Genomic DNA, 19,362 nt, shown 5'->3' on the forward strand with positions numbered 1-19,362 from the left:
ATTTCGTTATGATAAAATGTATTTTGTTTTGATTATTACGTCACACGAGTTTTTACATTAAATCACGATATTTCATTGCCAAATTCGTATTACACTGTGCACCAAAATGTGATTGCCAATTTCGCCATCCCTCTCATATGTCAGGATGGCCGAGCGGTCTAAGGCGCCAGACTCAAGGTTACCTTGCCCACCAAGTGGGTCCGAGCTGTTCTGGTCCTCTCTGAGGGCGTGGGTTCGAATCCCACTTCTGACAAATCTTTTTGTTTATTTTTTTTACTTGTCATGAAGTATCTGAAGGGTATGCATTACATAAAAAATAAGTTTTTTTAACAATTTTTTAATAGAAAAAATAGTTTAGTGTAAATAATGAACACAATACATGAAATAAAAATTATTAAAAAAAAAACATCTGTGGAGTAGACCTAGAACAATAATAATAAATTGAATATTATTGAATGTCATTGATCCAGAATATAATGAAGTATATTAGCTGAAATTAAATGTGTAAACAGATACATAGTATTAGATGATAAATCAACATGTAAACGTTACAAGAATCGAAGAAAAATATGAGCTCAGTTTCTTTGATCTTTTTTAATTTATTATTAGCACTTTTATCTAGAGATTTCATCACACAACAAACAATTTATTCATTTAATATAAACTGCATGACTATCAAATTGATTATAAAAATCAATATTATTTTATCATTAAAATATGTGAAATGAAATCTGTAAATTAAAATTTATTATAATTACATTTTTTGTAAGTACGCAGTAGTAACAATAAATGAAATTAACTTGGGAGTCGCATCTTAAAGTTAAATTACATAAATTTTTAATCACTTGAAATTATCTTCTGTGGTTATTTAGCAAATTGTTTTTGCCTAAAATTAGGATATTTTTCTTGTAATATACTAAAATTCCATATTGAAAACTTACTAGTATATCCAAAAAGCTATTACTTATTAATTTATTTGCTAAATTGGGCACTTTATAAACGATGACGTCACTCACCATCGACCACTAATGACGCCTTTATGAACAGCTTTCCCTAACTCATCACTGTCCGTTTGAAAAACTACTTTAAGTTCACAAACATTAGTTTAAAAATTGCTTGACAACAATTTGGTTTCTAACAGTGTGTTCGTCAGCGGTATATGAAACCGCATTTCGCCCTGATACTTAACTCCCGTATGGTCTAGTGGCTAGGATACCTGGCTTTCACCCAGGAGGCTCGGGTTCGATTCCCGGTACGGGAAAATTCTTTTTTGCATCTTTTTTATGGAGTTTGTTTATTTATCGCTTGTGAACTAGATCTCTAATGTCCTTCTTGTACCTAAATAAGTCTAGAAAGCCACGAAAATGTTTTTTTCTTAAGGTCAAACTCCATACGAATGCCTTAAAAAAAAATCTGCTTTGTCTCGAAATCTCTGATATAGGTGGGTTTTGACTTCAGAGCGGAGTGTGCTTGACAAAAGTTGGTTATACAGACCCCCACCCAATGACATGATAGATTTTTTTTATGCATAACAAGGCAAGTATTTGACCACAGGTTTGACTAAAGGGACAAAATTAGTCATCGCACCCTTGGCAAACGCTCTGTACTGTACCTCTCTAGCATGAACAACTTTCGTCTTCGAATCGTTTGCGTATTCGACAAAATTCGATACTCAACCTTCGAATTAAAACGATAAAGTGACAATTTTGATTCTCAAAATAAGTTTCGTGCAACCATTTCTCATACCTACTAAGATACCTAAGTTCACTTTACGACACGTTCACAAGTAGCGCTGTTGTAGTTTTCATACTAAATCTTTTTATGGCGATTCGAATATGCAAACGATTCGAACTCGAAAGTTTTTGTGCTAGCCGTACTGATCGAAACTTTTGTTATTATGAAAGTATTGTACTGATTTTAAAAATTCATGCTCCGTCAATAAATTATCTACACATTTGAAGACAAAGAAAAAGGAGCTAATTCATATCAATCACCTTATTCAAAAGAATCCCAAGTCGCATTTAGCGCGTTCTATAAAATGAAAGTTCGTATTGGAACCCTTTATTTCTTAGCCCTTTAGCGTGCTTTAGCACTATTATTTATTCTGTGGCTTTAGCCGAACGGTGAAAGAAAAGGGTTAGTCCCAACGGCCCCGGTGGATCTGCCCCGTCAACGGGGCGGATGGGAAAAAGTGTTTCAACGACCCCGGTAGTCATAGTCTTAGCGTTCAACGGGGTGGATGGAACACATCAAGTGTCAACCACCCCGGTATATCGTTTAACGGGGCGGATGGATTAAATCAAGCTTCAACCACCCCGGTATATCACTAAACGTGAAAGATGACACAGATTTAAAAGGTTCCACCTCGGTATTGCATACCGAAAATAAAAACCTGTTAATAAAATAAAAAAATATGTAAATAATAATCAGTTTTATTTATCAGTCACTGTTTAAAAAATCTACAGCATAAAAGTAAGTTTAAATGTCACACAATAAATTATAATGATCATAAACATATAGATTACGTTTAGAATCACAGATGCGCACTTGCATTAATCAGTCAATAGTCTAATGTGATAAAAAGTCACTCTAAGATTGTTACAAAATAATATTATTTTACAATCACAGATACGTAGTTACATTAATCAGTTGTTGATTAACAACAAAAGTAAGTTTAACTGTCACAAAATATTATGGTCATAAACTTAAAGATTACTTTTAGAATCACAGATGCGTAATTGCATTAATCAGTCAATATTAATAGCACTTTAATAGTCCAATGTGATAAAAAGTAACTCTAAAACTCCTCACTAACAAATAATAACAAAAAATCTAAAATTGTTACAAAATATAATTAATATTTAAGAATCACATAAAAAAAATCACAGATACGTAGTTACATAAATCAGGTGTTGATTAACAATAATATAGTACTTAAACTACTACTTTAATAAATTATAACGAAAAAAAGTATTCTAAAATTGACATAAAATATTACGGTAACAAATTATGATTATTAGTTTTAGAATCACAGATGCGCAATAACATTAATCAGTCAATAAACACTTTAATGTAATTAAAGTAACTCTTAAACTACTATTACTAACAAATAATAACAACAAAAAAAAACTTAAATTATTACAGAATATTAAGAAAGAAATTACTTTAGAATCACAGAGACGTAGTTACTTACATTAATCAGTTGTTGATTAACACTAGTGCTTAAACTATTATCTTATTAAATAAATCATTAACAACAAAATAATAATTTGTAAAATTGACACAAAATGTAATTGTAAAAAATACGATAATTACTTCTATAATCTAATATTCGTACTTTAATCGGTCTTCATTGGTTAATCATTTAACAACTATCGTAAACTTTTTAGAAACTGTCCTACTGTCATTTGGACATTCAAAAATTCCTTTGTTTTTTCTATACTCCTGTAAACCATTACACTGCTGAGATGCTGACAGATTTTCTATATGTTTTGAAATCACTTCATAATAGGAGGCGTAGCTGATCAGTGTGTTTAACAACTATATGATATTCGGTTGCTATATCTTTTCTGCAAATGTATGCTCAGTCAGTGGTTACGAGACGAGTTTATTCCAATCTGGTGCGTATTCGGAGAGAGACACCGGAATACTTATATGCTTGAGGCGTGGCACAAAAAGCTTAATAAAACAATTACAAAAAGCAACCGAATATCATAGAGTTGTTGAACACCTGCTCAGCGACGCCTCCTATTATGAAGTGATTTCAAAACAAGTAGAAAATCTGTCAGCATCTCAGCAGTGTAATCGTTTACAGGAGTCTTATTAATGATTTATTTAAGTAGTAGTTTAAGTACTATTGTTAATTAACACCTGATTAGTGTAACTACGTATCTGTGATTCTTAAATAATAATCATATTTTGTAACAATTTTAGATTTCCTTGTAGGTAATTATTTGTTAGTGAGGAGTTTTAGAGTTACTTTTTATCACATTAGACTATTAAAGTGCTATTAATATTGACTGATTAATGCAATTGTGCATCTGTGATTCTAAAAGAAATCTTTAAGTTTATGACCATAATATTTTGTGACAGTTAAACTTACTTTTATTGTTAATCAACAACTGATTAATGTAGTTACATTAATCAGTTGTTGATTATTGTTGTTATTTTACAATCACAGATACGTAGTTACTTATCTGTGATTGTAAAATAATAATATTTTGTAACAATTTTAGAGTGACTTTTTATCACATTAGACTATTGACTGATTAATGCAAGTGCGCATCTGTGATTCTAAACGTAATCTATATGTTTATGATCATTATAATTTATTGTGTGACATTTAAACTTACTTTTATGCTGTAGATTTTTTAAACATTGACTGATAAATAAAACTGATTATTATTTACATATTTTTTTATTTTATTAACAGGTTTTATTTTCGGTATGCAATACCGAGGTGGAACCTTTTAGATCTGTGTCATCTTTCACGTTTAGTGATATACCGGGGTGGTTGAAACTTGATTTGATCCATCCGCCCCGTTAAACGATATACCGGGGTGGTTGACACTTGATGTGTTCCATCCACCCCGTTGAACGCTAAGACTATGACTACCGGGGTCGTTGAAACACTTTTTCCCATCCGCCCCGTTGACGGGGCAGATCCACCGGGGCCGTTGGGACTAACCCAAAGAAAAGGACTATTGTAGTTAACCCACTGATAACAAGAACGGATTGCGTTCACTTTGACCTGACCGCAGAACGTATAGCATCCAGTGTGGTAAATCCTACATACCTTTGTTTGTCAGGCTCTTTTATTTTGAAAATGACCCTTTCCGTAGGCACTAGGCAGCCATTATTTTTTGAGCCCATGCATATTGAAAGCCCATTGTTGTCATCCTTGGGGCTATATTCCATTCAACGAATTGAGAACATCCTCCTTTTGTTGAAGTCGGTTAAAAAGACTGACGTCACATGCGAAGATGCGGTCATTGTTAGTAACTCATATTTTCGCGGTGACCATCATCGCCTCCGTGGCGCAATCGGCTAGCGCGTTCGGCTGTTAACCGAAAGGTTGGTGGTTCGAGCCCACCCGGGGGCGCTTTTTTTTGCGTTTTTCTTCATAATAATAATTATTTTTTTAGTTTGTTGTTCTACTTCTAGTTATTTGTTTGCCTTCCTTGTTTATTTATAGTGAGTCGGCTTAGTACGTTTACAATGAGCTCTAATTTAGAACTAGCTTTCCGCCCGCGGCTCGCCCGGAATTTTGTCTGTCACAGAAAAACTTTATCGCGCGCGTCCCTGTTTCAAAAACCAGGATAAAACTATCCTATGTCCTTTCCCGGGACTCAAACTATCTCTATGCAAAATTTCATCAAAATCGGTTCAGTGGTTTAGACGTGAAAGAGAGACAGACAGACAGACAGAGTTACTTTCGCATTTTATAATATTAGTATAGATTCTAACTAATCTATTCCACTATTCCTTGAAGATGGAACTCCGTATCTGTTTCTTAGAACTTAAATTGCTGGTATGGTTTAATTAAATTAGATTACCTTACTTCGCCTAAAAACCTAATGATTTTTTACATTTTCCTTACTGTATGTTTAATAATGTGTTAAAACTAAAAAGAAACATTGTTTACCTGAATGTGCTGTTTGTAAGTTTGTATAAAGTAACTAGCGGCCGCCCGCGACTTCGTACGCGTGGATCCCGTTTTATCCCCTTTAAATTTTTCCTGAATTTTCTTTACTTACCTCACGGAGCCCGAGACCTTTCCAACGAATGCAAAACCGTGGAAATCGGTTCGTGCGTTCTGGAGTTATAGCGTCAGGGAGGAAAACCCGACTTATTTTTATATAGTAGATAAAAGTCATTGATAGAGGGTCTTAAAAAGTTTTTTAGGTATAACATTGGCCCTCCACTGCTTTCAGTCAAGACAATAGTCAATAATAAGTGGCTGAGAAGAAAAACATCTTAGGGCTGAAATCGTCATATTCGTCATTAAAAATCAAATAATTTCCAAGCAAAACCTCGGACAGACAGACAGACAGCAATATCGAAACTATAAGGGTTCCTTGTCAGGACTACGGAACCCTAAAAATGAGAAATGGATCAATTAAACACCATTCTGTATGTAGTATTTTTTTAACGGCCAATATTTTTCATAGTTGACTGACTATTCCCAGTTCCCACTCTCGTTCCCACCACGATTGTCACAGAGGCATTACAGCTTATATGTGTATGTATGATATTCAGCCTTAAAGCTCTCGTATTACGGTTTCTAATACATTCAACTTTTATCGCAAGATTCTAGCAAAGCGTAGACGTTAAGTGAAAGTTATTTTCGTCAGTTTCATCAGCGGGGATATAGCTCAGTGGTAGAGCATTCGACTGCAGATCGAGAGGTCCCCGGTTCAAACCCGGGTGTCCCCTGCCGGGCGATCGTTTTTGTTTAATTTTACTAATTTTCGTTTTATATTTTGTTTTGAAGGGGTCTATGTTGCTTTTTTTACTAATGATTATCTTCTTTTATGAAGTCTTTGTTCTTTATTACCGCAATGCTTATAAAAGTTTTTAAATTTTAGTTTTTAAGTAATTTTAAGTTTATGTAAATATAAATTACCTAATTATAATTGAATAAATAAAGTTAAATAAAAGAAAGAAAAGAAAATATGGCATAATCTTTCAACTGTAAATCTTTTGTCGTACGTAAGTAAGTAATGGGTGCAATTTTTCAACGAAATTTAAATTATGCTGGCAAAACATTTCAATTTTAATAAACAAATCACTCCGTTAAAAAATTGCTTAGTCTTATTCTTTCTTTGTATCTGCAGAAAAACAAAACTAATCTTACATTGTCTGGAAAAATGGGTTAATCGTTTCATACATCTCTGTAACTGATTTAACCCCTGTGGTCTTATGTGGTTTACCCACTGCCACATAGAGGAAATTCTCTAAGCACTGCAATGTGTGTTTTAAAAAATAAATCTGTCATTCTGGTGTCCTCTGCATTGACATTTTTTCTATTTAACTTAGAATTAAAATAGTAATTAATAAAATAATAAATATAAGTTATTAGGCACATTTACACAACGTAATGTGATATCTAGTTATAGCGCCATCTTACATTTGTGTGCGAAGAACTAAACTTAAAACAGTTTTGCGTTAGCCTTCATGATGGAATATTTACATTCCATTAGTGACCGACCGAAACATGTTATTTTGCCGAAACCGAAACCGAAACCGAAGGTTCGGTTTCATTGTAATTTCGGCCGAAACCGAAACCGAAACCGAACCTTTTATAGAATAAAAAAAAGTCCTTAAAAAGTCGAAAAAATGTTATGTGTACCAGAATCTCATGGCAAATAGGGAAAATAAACTTTGTTGAGAGCAATACTGGGGAAATTGGAATAAAGTACGATCTTGATATTGTTTAATTTTTTACTTTTATGACTTTAATATTAATGAACATGAAGTACGAGTATACATTTTAGGTAGGAATGTGTATGAAGAATGTTGTTATACATAGGGTTTTTAACATAGAAAAATGTCTTGAAAAATAAATAAATCGTATATTACTTTAAGTAGGTAACTAATTTTATTATGAATCATACTTTTAACTTATCACTTCATTCAAAACTAGAAAACGATTCTAAGAACTCCAATTGCATTTCTTGTTCTTCAATAGATGATCAAGATAAAGAGGTATTGTAAATAAATTGCTCTTCCAGCATTTCAATGGAGAAGTTTCCTGATGTTAAAAACACTATATTTCTCTGAATGGGATTAAAATATATACTAAAACTAAAAAGACGGTGAATTTTTTTTTAAATCGATCAAGATATGTCTGGGAAATTAATTATTTAAATTACCTACATATTTTCGCGTGGAACTGAAACAGGCGGTGCCGTTCTTTTTGTATATGGCCAGGTCTGGGATATTTAAAAAGGTTACCAAATGTTACTAAGAAAGAATCTTGAGTGACCCTAGCTGAAAAATTAAAAACTGCTAGATTTAAAAAAAATGGATCTGTCAACAGCACCGGATTAGGGGTGATTTACTGTTTGTACTATTTGTATTGTACTGTTTGTATGCGCAACTTTAGGGCCCTGTAACTTATTCATTTGTAGAGATATTTTCATGATTCTTTCACAATTATTATTAGTTTTACTTATATTTATTTCAAGTTTATTTAAAAACTTCTCCATTATTCAATCTTGCTTGATGAAATCTTTTTCATTTTTCTTTACATGGTCATAACATTTTCCTCTGCACTAATTAGTGAGATATACCTGAAAACCCCGATAAAGCAGCTATTAAGTAAGAATAAATAATAAAAAACATAACCCTCCTTCTAACGCAGTTGGGTAATAAACTAAATGTATCAAAACATTTCAGTCCAACTTATTGTCAACTCGACGACGCGCTTTAGAATCAAAGATTGACTTTGAATTATGCCTTATTTTACAATTCACATTGAAAACAATATGACCTGCTTGAGCTTTTTCGACTTTTTCACAAAAATAAGAAATAGTCAAGAAGAGATTACAAATTTTTTGCAGCGGCTGACAGATTTCATAATTTTCATTGACAGGTGACAATTAAACCATAGACAATTGCCATAATATGAAAAACACACTTTTCCAATATTTTTGTTTGCCATGAGATTCTGGTAGACCTATAGTAAGCCCATTTTATTCTAAAATTAACATCTCGCCGACCTATAATTACAGGTTTCTACTTTCAAAGATTTATCACAATGAAATTTCAGCACAGTTACAGAGGTTCTGTTTGAAAATTTAACTACCCTAAGGTACGACGTTGTAAGTTTCGGCGCGGCCGAAAGGTTCGGCCGTTTTTGGCCGAAACCGAAACTCGGACCGAAACTTGATTTTTTGGCCGAAACTGGCCGAAACCGAAACCGAAACCGAAATTTCGGTCGGACACTACATTCCATTTACATGTTCATAATTTTATTAAAACATTTTAACTTTTCAACGTTTTATTTGATATCGATTGCCGTGCCTGTACCGTCCTGATTAAAAAAAACTAAAAATCAGTATAAAGAATTTAAAAAAGCATCTGCAATAATACAGATGATAACGACATGTGCGAGAAAAAATATCTTAAAAAAACAATAAAATTGTAACATATTATCAGAAAAAAGGTTTTTTTAACGAAGTAATGATATTGGATGATTTAAAAAATGACTTGGTGATTTCTTTTGCAATTTCGACCTTCTGTCATATAGCAGTCGTGGCCGAGTGGTTAAGGCGTCTGACTCGAAATCAGATTCCCTCTGGGAGCGTAGGTTCGAATCCTACCGGCTGCGAAATATTTTTGCCCTATTTTTATAAAATAAAACCACGATTTTACGTGATATAAAAGCTTCAATATTTAATTTTAATCAACTGACCAAAATAGAGCAGTTCAGTATCATTTATTTCCAAACAGATTAGAAAAGTTTGCTGACCATAAACTGCGAACCAACTAGTCAATTTGGCTTATTCCACTATTTATACCGCTATTATAGGATTTTATATTTAACATTATATGCTCCAATTGGCGTTAATGGGGAATGGTGAACAAAAAGTTCACTAATCCCCGTTGACGGGGATTGTCAATGGGGAATAGTGGAATAAGCCGCCAATTTGACTGACCAATATTTTGAAACACCAAAATGAGATATTTTGCTAATCGATTTATTTATTGATTATTTAATTTATGATACCCAATCACAATAAATCTAATAATACAACAGGCATGACATCTGTGCTCATTCGGGTCAACTAATTGCCGAAGAAGTTGTCTGCTTGTTACAGCTCGTTCTTAGGAAGAGGTAGTATTGATAAAGCCTACCGCTAGGTGTCGCTCCGCTCTGAGGAGTGGTTTCTTAGCCCGCGGTGTCCAATTTTTTTTTCCCGCAAAGACACCGCGGCCGCGGCGACCGACGGACAAGACCTTACTTCATAGGATCATTTCTATAGTAAGCTCTTCGCTAGACCTTCACACTATGTGAAACCACCCTTAACCACGTTGATGAGACGTGGCGCGGCGCCCTGAGCGTGAGGCGGGCGGCAGTGTCCACTGCCAGCCCTCGATGATCGTTCGCCCTCCGCTTCGGCGGAGGGGGTGGGGCGTTGTCGCTGTCTGAGTGGTTATTTTTGAACCCTTTTAAACCAACGACATCCCCGTTAACTTCATGTCCCAAATCATTCTCCTCCATCACAATCTGCATGGTACTTTACCCCGGGACATTCACTTACACTGGTTGGGTTTTTTAATGGTGGTTCCTGGCTACATAGGAGTTGCAGTGGTGGGGAATAGTGATTAGTGATAGTCCCACTCCCATATCTCCATGTTGCGAAATACGATCTCGTCTAACGGCCAATATTAGTCCATTCAATTGTTTTCGACCAATGATTAGTTAAAGTTGCTGCCGTTTCAATCAACATAAGGAATAAATATCATTTACAGTCACACACATTAGTCATCGAATAACGCGGCATGTCCTTGTAAATTTCATGTTTGATAAGTTATTCGTTTTTATGGGCGTAGTCACACTGCGGGAATTGATCGAGACATAAAACATAGTGTACACACGCACTTCAGTTAGTTTCATCGTGGGTGTGGTGCCCATACTTCGGTGTGCGTGCACGCGCTTCTGTCCGATCAATTTCCCGCATTGTGTAACTAATGAGCTGAAACGCTGTGGTGTAACTGCGCCATTAGGCGAGTGCCTAAGAACTTCTCAGCACCCCAGGAGGTAGTTCTTAAAAAATGCTGTGATTTTATTCAATTGTTTTGTCGCCAACGTCCATACCACGTTGAAAACACCGGTTCTCGTCCGATCACCGAAGTTAAGCAACGTCGGGCGCGTTCAGTACTTGGATGGGTGACCGCCTGGGAACACCGCGTGATGTTGGCTTTTTGCTGCGGCTGTAGGTATTTGTTAAAAATTAGCTTTAATATGCAGTTTCCGCGGTAAATGCTGTTACTTTTATTAATTCTTTGCAAAAGCATGTTAAATACCGATGGATTCTGTTATTTCGCAGTCGAATTTCATACACATATAGATAACTTTATTTTGTTTGTTTAATGGGGTGCGGTTTGCACATTAGCCAGAGTCAAGTATAAATTAAAATATCGGAGACGAAAATAACACTCAGTCGTCCCAATGTGGAACGAATCGGCCCTATCAGCGGGGAACTAGAGTACAAATATAGTACCCGCCAATGGCGACAGAGGGCGATAGAGCTCCATTGAAAAGCAACCCACCACCGCGTGCTCGGTGCTCAACAGCATTGGTACAATTATCAACCCCGAGATGTCACTGTGCATCTAGAGGCCAAATCCTGTACCGCGGTGTCCAGATTTTTTTTCCTAAAAAGACCTTCTGCGGGTCGGTCAGTGTCGGCATCGCTTCTCGGCCTTTTGGCTAAGATCAAAGTGTAGTATCTGTTCTTTTCAGCTTAATATCTGAAAGTTCCCTCACTGAGGGACCAGTATATTAAACTGATTTTTGTCCTTTGAGAGGATGTTCGGGGCTCGCTCCACTCCTCTCACGGGTCGGCCCGGCATTGCAGTGCCGCCGGGATCGGCCCACATAATACTTGTAAACCTTCCTAATTCTGGAACAATGAGTTATTCCTGAATCTTATGACTTGCGTGCCGACTCTGACGCAGTTAATGCGTATATTATTAACTTGAACTGTGCCTTCAGGTTCAGAATGTCCAATTCCCAAAATGTCCAACGGTTTCAAAATGTCCAATTCCCAGAATGTCCAATTCCCAAAATGTCCATTTCCCGAAATGTCCAATTCCCGAAATGTCCAATTCCTGAAATGTCCAGTTCCCGAAACGTCCAATTCCCAAAATGTCCAATGTACTATTATGATGGGTTTATTAAATAAGTCCTCATAGCCTTTCTTAAAAATTAGTAATTAATATATTTCTGTACGAATGCGTTTAGTTTTTGCAAAATCGGCATATAAACATAGAAAAATTGTATTATTTGCAAAAAGTACGTAGAAAAAATTTGAAGCTACTGCACTTTATACTCGTACAAGTATGTATAGTTATTTATATTTTTTTTATTGACCTAAAAAGGAAAGAATAATTTGTAAATAAATAAATGATTATTTAAATTTAAGTATGGTTATTTATTAAATATTTTTAAGAAAGCCTATGAGGACTTATTTAACAAACCCATCATAATAGTGGATTGGACATTTTGGGAATTGGACGTTTCGGGAACTGGACATTCCAGGAATTGGACATTTCGGGAATTGGACATTTTGAGAATTGGACATTTTGGGAATTGGACATTCCGGGAATTGGACGTTTTGAAACCGTTGGACATTTTGGGAATTGGACATTCCGAACCTGAAGGGAACTGCCTTCGATACCACTGATAGTAACTGATACTCGTACATGCTATGGTCCTACTAATTTTAAGACAATATTGACTTGACAAACTAAATTTCACGCGGGTGAAGCCGCGGGCAAAAACTAATCTTAAAATGAAAGGAAAACCGGATGATGACGCAGACAGAATGAGTTGAGTACCTCAAAATATTTTCGCAGTTGTAAAATGTTCCAAAAGCACTTCTGATCATTTCTTGAAATGTGAATTTCGCAAAATGCGAACCTTTCCAGGATATGGCTAATGTAAAAAAAAGTGTAATTCTAAAATAAAATATAGAAACTCGAGAGTTTGAGACTATCGAAGGCATAGTAAAACAAAATGATGATAGCAAAAAGCCAACATCACGCGGTGTTCCCAGGCGGTCACCCATCCAAGTACTGACCGCGCCCGACGTTGCTTAACTTCGGTGATCGGACGAGAACCGGTGTTTTCAACGTGGTATGGACGTTGGCGACGAGGGAGCTGAATAAAATCATCAATTTCGATTAAAAACAACTATTCATTAGACTTTTTTTTTTATACACATTGCATTTTTTATGAACTTACCTTGTGAAGTTCTCACTAATCAATGACAGACACTGTGTGTGTTGTCTACCACCAAACAAGAAATTCAAGACACTGTTTCAATAAAATTAAAAAGTACATTATTTATTGAATAGTATGAGAATTGAGAAATATCTGAGAACGGAAGTGACCTACGAAAGTGAATGAAACAACTAAAACATGGGGTATTGTTACCGACACATGTTTAGTTAGATCTCCTTTGAGTTTTCTCAAAATAATAATCTTAATAAACTATTCAAGCATCAAAATTTGCAAAAGCTGACATCTATGCCCGCCCGAGTTAATTACTTGAGAACAGAAGTTGTCTGCTTGTTACAGCCGACTGCCCGACCCTGAGGCGGCCATGTTAAACAAGCTTGCCGCTAGGTGTCGCTGTGCGCTGAGGACTGATTTCTTAGTCGCGAAAAAAATACACTTGAATTACTGATACTTGTTCATCCAAAAATTAAAGAAAAGTCGGATGATTGGCTGGCCTTGACGCAGAATGCGCACTTCGCAGGATGAACACTCGACTCAGTATGTAAATTTCACAATTGGAAAATGTCCCAAAAGGAGCACTTCTTAAAATGTGAATTTCGCAAAATGCGAACTCTTCTAGGATATGGCTAATGTAAAAAACAAAATGTAATTCTAAAATATAATATTGAAACTGATGGAGACTATCGTAGGCCTAGGAAACCAAAATGATGAAATAGCAAAAAGCCAACATCACGCGGTGTTCCCAGGCGGTCACCCATCCAAGTACTGACCGCGCCCGACGTTGCTTAACTTCGGTGATCGGACGAGAACCGGTGTATTCAACGTGGTATGGACGTTGGCGACGAAGTAGCAGAATACAATCATCTATTTCGATTAAGAAACAAATTTTTTTATATACCTTTACATCTGTGCTCGCCCTCATAAATTACTTGATAACAGAAGTCTGCTTGTTACAGCCGACTGCCCAACCTTGAGGCGGCGATGTTAAACAGGCTTGTCGCTAGGTGTCGCTCCGCTCTGAGGAGTGGTTTCTTAGCCCGCGGTGTCCAGATTTTTTTTCCCGCAAAGACACCGCGGCCGCGGCGACCGACGGACAAGACCTTACTTCATAGGATCATTTCTATAGTAAGCTCTTCGCTAGACCTTCACACTATGTGAAACCACCCTTAACCACGTTGATGAGACGTGGCGCGGCGCCCTGAGCGTGAGGCGGGCGGCAGTGTCCACTGCCAGCCCTCGATGATCGTTCGCCCTCCGCTTCGGCGGAGGGGGTGGGGCGTTGTCGCTGTCTGAGTGGTTATTTTTGAACCCTTTTAAACCCATGATAACTTCGTTAACTTATTGATCCAAAGAAACTTCCATCACAATCTGCATGTTTAATTTTTCCCCGGGAGTGCCCGGGACATTCACCTTCATTCACTGGTTGGGTTTTTTATTGGCAGTCAAGATGTGGTTCCTGGTAGAGATGGGTTATACTAGGTACTAGGTGCACCTATTCCAAGTATTTATTAATACTCGATCCAAATACCTATTCCACCTAGTACGTAGTAGAGGTGGGCGCCACGCCGGCGCGCCGCCGCCGCCGCGAATTTTTTCACGCCGCCGCCGCCGACGACCAGCTGTCGGCGCGCCGATACTGATACTTTACAAACTGTTTGAAATTTATTCCTCTCCTATACTGTACTAATTTGTGTTTCAAACGAAGAACTATTTTTTTATTGAGTTGAGCCGCTATTCTAGTTCAATAAAGTCCTAGTATCACTGCGACCGGTACCGATCTATTCTGATCGCCGCTATTTTCCTGACAGTTCGCCTCCGAGTCCTGTATCCATTAGAAATTGCAGTATCTTTTAGGGGGCGATATGTTTTACATCTTGTGGGCTTAGGATGTGTTTGCCCAGGTGTAAGCTCCGCTTGCGCATCAAAGGTCCGCAGTCCGTGAGAATGTGTAGCGGCGTTTCATCTGCCTCTTGGCACATCCTGCACGTTCTTGATTCGGACAGTCCCATAGTAGACAAGTGCTTGTTTAAGCTGCTGTGTCCAGTGAAGGCTCGAACTAAGATGCACATTTTGATCCTACTCAGTCTTATGATCTGCATAGAGCATTTTCGGTCATAGGCTTTTATAAGAGCTTTGGAATGAGTTAATCCTAGCGTGTCTGACCATGCCTTAAAGGATTTGTTTAAATAGATGTTCTCCAGGGTCATTCGAGCGAGACTTTTGGGAATGCCACAAAAGGTTTCTGGACCATATTGTGTTCCCTCCGCTCCCGCTCTGGCCAGTTCGTCGGCATTTTCATTGTCCACGATTCCCGCGTGACCTAGAACCCATCTCAGTGTTACTCTGTTACGTTTTCCTAGGGTATTCAGTCGACTCATGCAGTTTTCTACCATTTTTGAGGTGATTAAGTTGGAGTTTAAGGCCATCAGCGCGGCCTGACTGTCTGAGTTAATGTAAATTATGTGGTTGGCATAATTTTTTCACAGGTTAGCTTCCGCACATTCAATAATGGTGTAGACTTCTGAAAGATAGAGGCAAATTAGCCCAGGCTTTGAGATAGCCTAAGCTTTGGCTGCTCTCCATACATGCCAAAGCCTACGTTAGGGCCCATTTTTGACCCATCAGTAAACCATATACAGAAGAACTAACTATAATATTTATTTTTAATGCCATATAAATTGGTACACAAGGCGAACTTAATGCCGTTGATATACTAATAAATTGATTGAATAACTTAATACTAACTATATTAACAGTTAATCAAGTACATTATTCAAGTTACTGCTTGGTCTAGTAAAGATCGCGAGAGGCGCCGGTCCCTTTTGCTGTCAAGAAAAAAATCCCTGCCTTCGTCTGGCAGATAACCCACACTATTGGACTATACTTCAAGCGAATCAGTCACACAGAGATTGGCAAATATGTCTCGGAATGCAAATGGGAACCACAACCTCTGGAAGGCAACAAAGTACCTACCTCAAAGTGTTCTCCGCTTATTAGGTCCGGTAATACATGAGTGCAAACTGACAAGAAAAATGTCAGACCTTTGCTACATGACAAGCCGGTCTATTTAAACCAATTGACTCCAAAAAATCCACAATTCAATCAAAAAAATAAGATCAAGCATTGGAATTGATCCGATACTTGCAGCTATGCCTGCCTTTGATTCCTACTGATGATGATGATTCATCCGACCGATTTCCGCCATGGTGACCACTTCGACTTAGCTGTCTTAGCGGCGCTGGTGCGCCCGAAGATGGCTTACATAGCCGATCTTCGCGGCAAACTCCTCGCACATTGAGAGTAATTACCCGCCGCCAACATAATTATAGTGAATGGGGGCAGATGGACGGGATTTACATCATCGCGTTTTGCGTCGAGTTCAGTTGTACGCTGCTCGTTTAATTCGCGGACTCGCCTCTACACAACACAATCTCCCGCCATTCTAGGTGCTGTGCTGCCAAACCTTCCCATTGTGATTTGAGAGGGCTCATTTTGCATCTTTTCGTATGCTGCTTCTGGATATCTTTGTACTTGACTATCTGAGGAGTTGACCGCCATGTTTCCGCTTACCCTCCTCAAGTTCAAAGTAGAAGATTGATTCCTACTACGCTAATTGAGGACGAAAGACGCAGGAGGACAAAGTGACTGACATAGCCCACAGATTCGCTAAAATCAAGTGGCAGTGGGCGGGGCACATGTTATCTCGTAGAGCTGATGGCCGCTGGGGCAGTAAAGTTGTTGAGTGGCGACCACGAGCCGGAAGACGTGGCGTGGGCAGGCCCCCACTAGGTGGACCGACGATTTGGGGAAGGTCGCAGGAAGTGCCTGGATGCGAGCGGCGCCGGACGTCTTCAGTCAGAAATGAAAGAACTAACGCTAAGAGAGATGGCTAAGCTAAAGAAATAGCCAAAATGGACCCTCGTAAAGCACTTGCATTTGATCTGATCACCATGAAGTCCATGGTCTTGACAATGACCACACTGAGTGAGAAGAACCTCGCAAGTCTCTTAACTTTGGAAATGATCCATAAGGCTGGCAAGTCGCCTAACGAATTCTCTTATCGCTCAATTAATCGGACATTTTTATTGTTAAAATTATGAAAAAGGATCATTCTTGCTCGTTTATTCCCTTGCCTAAGTATGACCCATGTAATATAGTATACCTGACCATAAATTTTGGCAGAAACCATACCAACCAAGAAAGAATCCTGTACGTCTGCTTTCGCTGCTGCTTCAGCTGGGTTTATCAGAAAGGACTACTCTATGAAATTAAAAAGTACCTTCTAGCACACTTCTACTAACTGCTGATGGATTCCTATCTCAGTGACAGACAGTTTTAAATCAAACTGGGTGACAAAATCTCTTTTTAGCTGCAGAGCTGGAGTACCCCAGGACTCTGTTTTTGGTCCGACACTCTATAACATCTACTAGTAAAGTAGCCCAGACACCAGAAAGCTGCGGCATTCCTCAAATGTAACTGTGATCTTAAAGTGACTAGACTGTTGCAATGTCAGCTGCTTGGCTGACCAAGTGGCGCATGTAATTAAGCCTCGAAGTCTCACCATATTATCATTTAAGACGTGAAACTTATTCTCCGACCAATCTAGACCTCGACACATTGCTGCAATCAACCTGCATTAAAATCCTGGACCGTAGGATCACATGGAAAGACCATAAATATAAATAAAACAGAACTGAATATAATATTCCACCTACAGCCAGCTAATCCAACATTAACTCGTTGTTATGTGCCTCCAAAGAGCTCAAAATTACATGTTAAGGGTACTTTTATCGGTACATTGGTACGCTCGCCTTTAGGAAATACACGAGAACCTGATCTCAGCCAAACCCGCTATCCAAATATCAAAGTATCTATGATCAAGAGAGCTAATTTACTAGGGTAAACCACTGCTTTAGTGGCTCGAACCCCAACCAACTGCAAATCATCTGATTAGTCTTGACGGCAGATACTAAAAATGCAGATTAAAAAAAAACCTAATGAACAAAGGTCAAACAAGGTCACGCCGCCGACGCCGCCGCCGCCGAGGTCAAAAAGTCGGCGCGCCGCCGCCGGCCAATTTTATATCGGCGCCCACCTCTAGTACGTAGTAATTTAGCATACTTGACTCGACTAGTGCGGACTAATCCACGTAATATGACTTTAAAATACAATTTTTTTTTAAAGATACAACCGTAGTTTGAATAATGCAATTTGAAATTGAATAATAATTCCTCCCTTCATACTTCAACAGGCATAGCATAGGACTGTCAACTTAAAAGTTGGCGTATTTAAAAGATCAATTTCATAAAAATATTTACATATTTTTTCTTATTTACATGAATATGGTTTGACTACGTTTGTGTGCGTTTGCTTCGTCGCGCTCAAATTTGTTTGGTCAGACAGAGACGGAGTGAATCTCTACGTTCGCACATAAGCTTAGCGAGAAATACAAGGTGCGCGTAATACACGACTACGGATTACGCAATAATAACCTCTATTACTTTGCTGGTAGGGTCGGAAATCGTGTAATTTATAAAATACTAGGTGGATCAAGTATTTAAAAAATTGGAATAGGTGCCGCCTAGTACTGTAAAATACCTAGTGTGTGGATCTGTTCTAGTAAATACGTCTCATCTCTAGACTTCCTGGCTACATAGGAGTTGCAGTGGTGGGGAATAGTGATAGTCCCATATCTCCATGTTGCGAAATACGATTTCGTCTAACGGCCAATATTAGTCCATTCAATTGTTTTCGACCAATGATTAGTTAAAGTTGCTGGTGCCCCGTTTTAATCCACATAATAATATCATACTGGTAGTCATTGAATAACGCGGCACATGTCCTTGTAGTTTGATAAGTTATTCGTTTTTATGGCGCTGTCACACTGCAGGAATTGATCGAGACATAATGAAATGGATGAATACATAATGGATGAAAGTCTGAAATAAATTATTTATTATTATTATTTATTATTATAAAACATAAACACGCACTTGAGTTAGTTTCATCGTGGGTGTGCCCATACTTTAGTCACTTTAGTGTGCGTGCACGCGCTTCTGTTCGATCAATTTCCCGCATAGTGTAACTAAATGAGCTGAAACGCTGTAGTGTAACTGCACTAACTGTGCCATTAGGCGAGTGCCTAAGAACTTCTCAGCAGCCCAGGAGGTAGTTCTTAAAAAATGCTATGTTTTTTTTCAATCGTTTTGTCGCCAACGTCCATAACACGTTGAAAACACCGGTTCTCGTCCGATCACCGAAGTTAAGCAACGTCGGGCGCGGTCAGTACTTGGATGGGTGACCGCCTGGGAACACCGCGTGATGTTGGCTTTTTGCTGCGGCTGTAGATATTTGTTAAAAATTAGCTTTAGCATGCAGTTTCCGCGGTA

At 37.9% G+C, this 19,362-nt stretch overlaps 12 non-coding genes across 12 annotated transcripts; 10 read left to right on the plus strand and 2 right to left on the minus strand.

The window, feature by feature from the left end:
* Positions 1–139: 139 nt before the first annotated feature.
* Trnal-caa (transfer RNA leucine (anticodon CAA)) lies at positions 140–253 on the plus strand. The gene is made up of 2 exons: positions 140–177; positions 209–253. It is a non-coding gene; the product is annotated as a tRNA-Leu (tRNA).
* Positions 254–1,189: 936 nt separating this feature from the next.
* Positions 1,190–1,261, plus strand: Trnae-uuc (transfer RNA glutamic acid (anticodon UUC)). The gene has a single exon. It is a non-coding gene; the product is annotated as a tRNA-Glu (tRNA).
* Positions 1,262–5,027: 3,766 nt separating this feature from the next.
* Positions 5,028–5,101, plus strand: Trnan-guu (transfer RNA asparagine (anticodon GUU)). Its single transcript has one exon. It is a non-coding gene; the product is annotated as a tRNA-Asn (tRNA).
* Positions 5,102–6,363: 1,262 nt separating this feature from the next.
* Trnac-gca (transfer RNA cysteine (anticodon GCA)) lies at positions 6,364–6,435 on the plus strand. Its single transcript has one exon. It is a non-coding gene; the product is annotated as a tRNA-Cys (tRNA).
* A 2,817-nt stretch (positions 6,436–9,252) lies between these two features.
* On the plus strand, positions 9,253–9,334 carry Trnas-cga (transfer RNA serine (anticodon CGA)). Its single transcript has one exon. It is a non-coding gene; the product is annotated as a tRNA-Ser (tRNA).
* A 624-nt stretch (positions 9,335–9,958) lies between these two features.
* LOC135083563 (small nucleolar RNA U3) lies at positions 9,959–10,161 on the plus strand. The gene has a single exon (XR_010259665.1). It is a non-coding gene; the product is annotated as a small nucleolar RNA U3 (small nucleolar RNA).
* Positions 10,162–10,811: 650 nt separating this feature from the next.
* Positions 10,812–10,930, plus strand: LOC135083544 (5S ribosomal RNA). The gene has a single exon (XR_010259648.1). It is a non-coding gene; the product is annotated as a 5S ribosomal RNA (ribosomal RNA).
* Positions 10,931–11,420: 490 nt separating this feature from the next.
* On the plus strand, positions 11,421–11,613 carry LOC135083555 (U2 spliceosomal RNA). The gene has a single exon (XR_010259658.1). It is a non-coding gene; the product is annotated as a U2 spliceosomal RNA (small nuclear RNA).
* Positions 11,614–12,763: 1,150 nt separating this feature from the next.
* Positions 12,764–12,882, minus strand: LOC135083554 (5S ribosomal RNA). The gene has a single exon (XR_010259657.1). It is a non-coding gene; the product is annotated as a 5S ribosomal RNA (ribosomal RNA).
* An 812-nt stretch (positions 12,883–13,694) lies between these two features.
* LOC135083543 (5S ribosomal RNA) lies at positions 13,695–13,813 on the minus strand. Its single transcript, XR_010259647.1, has one exon. It is a non-coding gene; the product is annotated as a 5S ribosomal RNA (ribosomal RNA).
* Positions 13,814–14,068: 255 nt separating this feature from the next.
* Positions 14,069–14,271, plus strand: LOC135083564 (small nucleolar RNA U3). The gene has a single exon (XR_010259666.1). It is a non-coding gene; the product is annotated as a small nucleolar RNA U3 (small nucleolar RNA).
* A 4,913-nt stretch (positions 14,272–19,184) lies between these two features.
* Positions 19,185–19,303, plus strand: LOC135083550 (5S ribosomal RNA). Its single transcript, XR_010259653.1, has one exon. It is a non-coding gene; the product is annotated as a 5S ribosomal RNA (ribosomal RNA).
* The last annotated feature ends 59 nt before the right edge of the window (positions 19,304–19,362 follow it).

The sequence above is a fragment of the Ostrinia nubilalis genome, chromosome 23, assembly GCF_963855985.1.
Source record: "Ostrinia nubilalis chromosome 23, ilOstNubi1.1, whole genome shotgun sequence".
NCBI classification, from domain to species: Eukaryota; Metazoa; Arthropoda; class Insecta; order Lepidoptera; family Crambidae; genus Ostrinia; species Ostrinia nubilalis.